Below are 8,164 nucleotides of genomic sequence, written 5' to 3' on the forward strand. Positions count from 1 at the left end.
TTTTGCAAAATTAAATAACAAGACAACAGCATTCAACATGGCTTACAGAAAGCTTTGTGTCAAGACACCACAGAACAAAGCTATAAAGCTATTAGAGCTTTAAAAGTGCTTAGCAATTGGCCTGCAAACCTCTGCCAATAAGATCTTCATGCACACCCTGTGCACATGTAACTTCTTGCATAATGTTTTATTATTTTTGTTCATTTACATTTCCATAATGATGACAATGTGTTCAGCTCTTACCACACAGAGAGAAAAGACAATTTTAACACACACACAAACAGACATGCACACACACACACAGTCCTTCCTGTAGTCTAGGAAAGGTTTTTGTGATTGTGGCCCAATGTAATACGTAGCAAATGAGTAAGGAGCAGCTAACTGTAAGACAAAAAGTAATTCTATCTCACAATAGTCTAACAAGTTTACGTGGCTTCTTTTCATTAAATTTTGTTTTTCATTGAAAAGGCAGCTGGACAATACAAGGTAGACAGGAAAACTGTGAGCAAAGGAACAGGGTTTGTTCCTAGTTTGATCTCATCTCAGCGCTAGCTCTGCCAGTGTTTGGAGAGACAGCCTGGTTTCATTTTCATGCACTTATTGTTTTCCTCAGAAAGTTGCTGGTGGGAAAGAATTCTGACATGTGTACAGCAATAATGAAGCAGGGATATAAATGTCCTGTGTCTCCCCGTCATTTTGATGGCAGGCTTTTTGAATCAGTGTTTAGGGGATTGGCAGTCCCCCAGACCAGCAGCATCTCTGAGCGATGTGATGGTGCTCAGCAGGCCTTGCCACTTGTCCTCCAGGCCCTGACACCCTCGTGACTCTGGCCTGTAGCAGCGCACAAATCTTGCCTGTCTGTAGTTAAGCTGTAACTTTGACTAGAACTTGGAAGACAATGTATCTTTTGTTTAACAATTAGTTTATGAGCAGTACCTAATAATTCAAGGTAGTTTTCCCCTGATATTGTGGTAATGAAATGACATTGTTAGATGTCACTATGAGCTTATAGCTGGAGCAGCAGTACAAAAAGGCAAGAGTACTCCAAACTACTGAATGCTAAAAAGAAGTTAAGTTCTAGTACAATTACAGCATTATTCTGGCTTTTGGATCATATCTATCAAGCCAACAGCTGCCTAAAAAAGCAGTCTAGAGCACTTGCTGTGGACAAATATAGCTCACCTGTGCAAATCCACTTATTTCAGTGATATCAACCCACAAAAAGATTTAGAGCTTGCCCGCTTTCTTCAAGTTGCGTGAAGTTGATGTACTTCATTTGAAGTGCACCATCTGAGCAGGTGAACTGAGTGTCTGTGTCCTACTGGCTTTCATTTTTCAGTGAGTTAGCACTTTTGTGAAAGGAAGGTTCCCTCTGATGGCTTGACTTGTTCACAACATTGCCAGCCTCTATTCATTGTGACATTCTTCTGGCAGAGCGTGCTTGGATGTGGGCCATGAAGCAATCAAGAACTGTTGTGTACCACCTGGGCATCACACATGAAGAATCCCTGGAAGCTCTCCTACCGTCCCAAAATCTGACTCGTTTGAACAGCCAGCAAATGTGAATAGCCATAGGCATAACCACTAGAGGCAGCTTGTTCTTCAGTCTGTCTATCAGGAGGACACACAACACAGAGTGTGTGTGTATTTGACATGGTGCTGATCACTGCAAGCTGGCTGCAGGCCAAGCACTGTGCTAGTCAACGACTGTGACAACAGTGTTAATGGCCATAGTCACAGGTTCCTCTGTCTCATCTGCAGCTGCCCAGGAAGGAGAGCAAGAATAAGGCCAAGGAAGAGTAGAAGCATGGACAACACTTAGAATAGCTTCATTTTGTGCACTGTTGTTATGGTAGTAATAAAGAGGCATTGTCAGGGAGAAGCAGTTGATACTGCAGACTCACATCAATCCATGGGTGCAGAAGATGGAGGTCCATGAATTTTGGCAACAGAAACATGCACACGGGAGACCTCCTGAAAGCACCCAGAACACATGGAAGTTAGTGGTGTATAGCTGAAAGTTGTGGCGCTGCAGACACTAACCATAGAGTGCTGACAGTCCAACAAACAGAGCTGATGTGGTAAAGGTAGGCACAACACCTAAATAGAGATATTGCCACTGACTTGACTTTAGCAGCTGTCGTGGTTCCGCTCGAGTGGGCAGCCAAGCTCCACCACAGCCGCTCTCTCACTCCCCCTCCTCAAAGATGAACAGGGAGAAAACATGTGAAAAAGTCTCAAAGGTTGAGATAAGGATGAGAAAATCACGCAATAATTATTGTAACGGGCAAAACAGACTCCGCATAAGGAGATAGTAAGATTTATTGCTTATTACTAACAAGCTAGAGAAGTGAGAAACAAAGGAAAGAAACCAAAAGCACCTTCCCCCCCCCATCCACCCTCTTCCACCTCCTCCCCCCAAGCGGCACAGGGGAACGGGGGAATGGGGGTTATGGTCAGTCTACAGTGCTTCTTCTCTGCCACTCCTTCTCAGTCACTCTCGTCCCCTGTGCTGTGGGGTCCCACCCACGGGATACAGTCCTTGATGAACTGATCCGGCGTGGGCTTCCCACAGGCAGCAGCTCTTCCAGAACTGCTCCAGATATGGGTCCGTACCATGGGGTCCATCCCTCAGGAGAAAACTGCTCCAACCTGGCTCTCCTACAGGCAGCAGCTCCTGCCAGGTCACCTGCTCCTGCGTGGTTTCCTCTCCATGGGCTACAGGTCTGGCCCAGAATCTGCTCCGGCAGGGGTCTTCCACAGGCGGCAGCCTCCATTGGTGCAGTTCCACCTGCTCCACCGTGGTCTCCTCCACGGGCTGCAGCGTGGAGCCCTGCTCCACCATGTTACTCCATGGGCTGCAGGGGGACATCCTGCTTCACCATGGTCCTCACCACAGACCGCAGGGGACTTCTGCTCTGGTGCCTGGAGCACCTCTCCCCCTCCTTCTACACTGACCTTGGCGCCTGCAAGGCTGTTCCTCACTCCTCTCGCTCTCCCAGCTGCTTTGTGGCGCAGTGTTTTTTTCCCTGTCTTAAATATGCTCTCACAGAGGCACAAAACAACATCGCTTATTGGCTCAGCTCAGGTCAACAATGGGGCCCTTACCAAACGTGGGGCAACTTCTAGATCCTTCTCACAGAAACCACCCCTATGGCCCCCTGCTACAAAAACCTTGCCACGTAAACCCACTACAGCAGCCTTCAAGATTTTTACTAATCATTTGGATGCATAGACATCACTGTCTGTTCTTCTGTCTTCTGAATCTTCCTGTTTTTCACCATAGCTGACAGAGATTTATACCAGGAACCATCTAACCATCACCCATGCAGCTGCAGAGTAACTGCAGAGTAGTGATCCCTGGTGTTCAGTAACAGCCTCAGAATCCAATTCTGATGTCTTGGCAGCAGTATTGTCCACAGCAGCATATGAAGCACTGTGGAGAGACAAAGCCCCCAATTTTCCAGGAAGTCTGAGCACACTAAGAGACTCACCTACAGGAGAATTGCCAGGGATGCACTATCAGGAATGTCTCCTACATGAAAGAGGCTTTTCTGCAGTGCACAGCTTTGACTAACATAGTAAGCCACTTATTCTAGTTCATGGGGTGTGACAGTGTTAGACAAGGTCCATGATCTCCTCAAACCATGCTTTTGCTGCACATGAACTGGTGCCTTCCTGATGGTACCGTGGCATGAGGATGCACTTATCAATAAGTGATAAGTGTACCATTACTGTGACCTATGTAAGCATTTTGGCCTACAGACTCAGAGAAATGGTGACTACTTTGTGAGGAATACCTTCTCAAATGCTTTCTAAAAGCATTTTCTCTTAAAAGACTGGAAGAAGAGCTGGATCTGTTGCTGGCAGCATTTTGTTTAATGGGCAAAAAGAGAAAATTAGATTCTATTTGAACAGTAGCTCTGTCTTCCTTAAACTGCAGCTGCTTACATGCTGTGCAGACAGTGGGGGCTTGAACTGCAGGACCAGAGACATCTCAGTTTGGAAACATTAACCTTCAGAGTCACAGTCCCTTGTTGCCTCTTGGAGCCCTTTTGCAATCCTCAGAAGCTGAAGTAGTTAAACACCAGCTTCATGTCCAGAGGAATCAAAGCAACTCAATTTCTATGAGTCACCGGTTTTACTATCGAAGGAATCACCAGCTGAAGGGTTAAGACACTTTAAGGTATGTTTCTTGCAGGAGATAGAATCATTTATACCTATCAAAGGAAAATCCTTAACAAAACTCACTGCCTGGCAACACCAGACCTTGTGCTGATCCTTCTCAGAGCGGCAGGAACTATCTCACCAGCCCCTAAGTTTGCTAAACCCTTCTCAGTGTCCAGGTGATATATATAGATCTGTATATACATCTAATTTATTATTTTCTTTGAAGCACTGTACCACATTGCTTCACCCTGATTCACTTTCTTTTTCCACTCTCTCACTGTCTCCACTCTTGCTTTTTATAAGACAAAGAAAGGAAGGTTCATTTAGTGGAAAAAAGTCAACAAGATAAGTATTTTTAATTAAAGCAAATGTGAATGAAATCATTGTTTATATTTAGCAACAGGAATATGTCTTAGTTGCTGTAGAACCCTTTGACTATAATTCATCAGTGGGACCTCGATTAGTTATTGCAGGGAGTAGAGCTCCTAACCACTACCGTGGGGCCCTGGAACCTTTGCAGGAGCCTGGGCAAACACACAGACACATGGTAATGCCAGGTCAGTGTGAGGTATAGCCCACAACATCTCCTGTGCCTTGCTTTTCCAAAAGGGAAACCCAAGCACAAGAGGTTAGAATGAGGTCACAGTGGGGTCCAAGGGCTCCACTGGTCTAGATGAACAGTCATAGAGTCAGAACCTGGGAGGTAGATCCCAAAGGACACTTGCTCTGCAGTATAGACATAACCTCAGTTGCACTGATTCCTGCATAGTGCTCTCAACTCAGAATGGCACCCTGTCCACAGACCGTCAACCCTGTAATCTCTGCATCTTGATTGGTTATCCAATGTTGTTGTCATACAAAGGGTGTATTATATACACACTCCACTGAGCTTGTGTATTCTGGAGAAGTATCAGTTCCCTAAAGGGATCACACGAAATACATTAATATAGATGAGAGAAACCTGGTGCTTTGCTTAAAAATACCAATGATCATAAATAAATAAATAAATAAGCTTCCTACTTTTTCCCAGCTATTATTGGAGTTTCTTAGTCACAGGTCCTTATGGGAAGCTGAATACACAGAGTATTCAGAACCTACTGCTGATGAGACTTTAGGATGCCTACCATTGCAATCATAAATAAAACAGCTTCACAGAAGATCCTGTCTGAAGAAAATTACTGAGATTTTTCTCACAACACAAAACCCAGATATATAGCATAACTGCCAATTAGGTTAAAGTTAAACTGAAGGAATATGCTGCATTTATGCAGATTCTTTTTTATCAATGCAGCCTGAGTTACTACTAAATAAATTTCACATGCACACAAGTCCCCAGGTAAAATAAATATTGAACCACAAAGTTAATCTTTCCTTGTTGTGCTGTTCATGCTGGTAAGACCTGATCATACAACACTGGAATGAACTGAAGGTATTTATTAAGAGTTAATAAAGACCAAATTCTGTCACAGAAGAGTTCTTGTGAAATTTGAGAAGTGTATTTTTAGAAAAAGAGGTCAAACATAAATGCTGACCTACAAACCCACTTGAAGTTAATCATGACTTTGCACATAAATCAGCCACCAGACTATTTGTACATACTGTCATAGTAACTATCCCACTTACAGCAGCACCACCCACAGATTTTTAACCGTTTTACATCAAATACACATTGCCTGTGTCATTGTTAATGTCCCTGGCCTACAGACGTCCTTGAAAATTCCACCCATTCCCTCCAGACCAAAATTAGCTATTGATGCCTCCCAATTTGTTTTTGCTCTCTGAATGCCATATACAGGGAGGAAAAAAACTACCGTATTTGACAATATATCATGAAGCATCTATAATGTGTCACTGAGGAAGAGCTTTCCAGGATGATGCTGAGATGTTTTCATGGTTAAAGCTCTGCAGAAGAACTGACACACAAGTGGAACAAGAGGGTGGGTAGTTAAGCCACTCCTGAGCAACCCACTGTACATGGGCAAGGCCTACTGTACATGGGATGTTGGTCTCTGATCTAGGCTTTTCTGCTAAGCATTTTTTCTTTGTGGAGAAAATTATAGGTCAAACAGCATTGGTATAATTATCCCAGTAGAGCTATAACAGCGTGAATCTTTGCATGAACACTATCCTTCCTAACATTCCAGCTTAACTATAACAGTAGATTTAGATCAATATAGTCCTACTGGTAAAAATTCTCATCTAGAAAGTGGTATCAAAATTACAAGAAGAAACTATACTAATTTACTTTAATTTGCTTAGCCACATTTCTTCACTTCATTTTTGTTAGATAAGAAAATAATTTTTCTTCTCTGCATAATGCAGAAGAAGGATTCTTTTACATTGTCTGGTGTACTATAATTTTCTGTGTCAACAATAATTGCTATAAAATCTCACATCAAGCATATGGTAGTGTAATGTAACTCAGAACCCAGGAAATCAAATGACAATACAGCGTTTTCCGTTTTTTTTTTTATTATTATTTATTTATTTATGTTGTTTGTTCATTCCTTTTAACACCCCAATAAGGCAAAATAGTACTTGGTGAGATGCAACTAAGGGGGGAAATGGCAAATTTCCTACTCAGACTGATTAAACTCACAGCTGACAAATAATTGTTCTCCTGAGGGACTTACAGAATCTGTTTGAAAGCTGTAATTCGAGATTAAATCAGAGTACAAACAGTTCCAAATGGCATCAGAGATAACATGGTCACTACTGGAATATTAAAATATAACATCAGCCCTCTGACACAAATCCATTGATTTCTTATCTGTCCAGTTCCCATCATGATGAAAACCCCTGTTCATCCCAGTTTAACATCATTCCTTTCTTCTGCCTGCATGCAATAATTTTCTCCTTTCTCCACAGCCAGCAACAAACTGTGGAGGTGGAACAATGAACTCTTTCATAGCAAGAAAGAGAAGAAAATAAACCCCTTTTCACTGTAAATCTTTTACTCTTGGTCTCTTTTCCTGAGACAATGACTGCCTACTCATTTTCAGAAAAAAATAAAAATAAATAAAAATAAAAAGGCTAAAGAATAAAGCTATAATGGTCAAAGAGAACACCCTTTTGATAGAAAAGCTCTTATCTATACAATTTCAACGTGGGAAGAGATAGACCTTTACCAGTTATAGGCTGATACCCATTTAAAAATGCTGGAGAATCTCTGCAGGTACTCATGCTTTGACCCCATCCCTCCTTGTGTGGCAGCAGGCCTCCACACTGCTGGTGTCTGCAGAGGACAGGCACCCATGCCTCTGACCAGCACAGCTAATGTCAACCAACCATGCTCAAGTGGCTCCAAGACTCCACTGTGGGTGAAGCCAGCGTGATCCCCAAGGCCCATCTCTTTGGCCATGTGGCTTCCGGACACAGCTCAGGCTCACTCCTCACTGCCACATGCACCTGGCAAAGCTGATGTAGCCTCACTACAAGTGCAACATGTGGTGTTGTGTGGGTGAACACACTGACCAGATGCGGAATGTAGGCACCATACAGACTGGGCAGTGCTTCTCCTCATACCTCAGTGCGGCCCGCTGTCCTGGAAGGCCAGACCCAGTGAGCAAAGTTGCCATCATCATAAAACATCCCCAGCCAACATAAATGCATGCTGGTAAGACCATAAAGCAAGGATCCAGACAAGGAGTGATGTTCCCCAAAGCTGCCAGGTTTCTCCCTTTAGGACACTACCCTACCATTGTATTAGTAAAATCAATGGGGCTCGTGACAGACCAAGGAGTTTGCTGGAACTCCCACACGGAGTGACTTGTGACACTGGGGCTTTCTTTTCTCTTTAAGTGGTGCACCAAGAGGTCAAATAATGATTTCCATAAGGATTTCTGGATTTTTTTTTTATAGGATCCCAACAGAAGATTATGGTTTTAATTACAGTTGGTAGAACTGAAATTTGTATTCTATCCCCTCAACCCCAAAGATATTTTTCCATGAGATTTTGATTTTAAAAATATGTTCTTATTGTTCCTCTTAGTCT

This window comes from Aythya marila (assembly GCF_965140915.1).
Source record: "Aythya marila genome assembly, chromosome: Z".
Classification (NCBI taxonomy): domain Eukaryota; kingdom Metazoa; phylum Chordata; class Aves; order Anseriformes; family Anatidae; genus Aythya; species Aythya marila.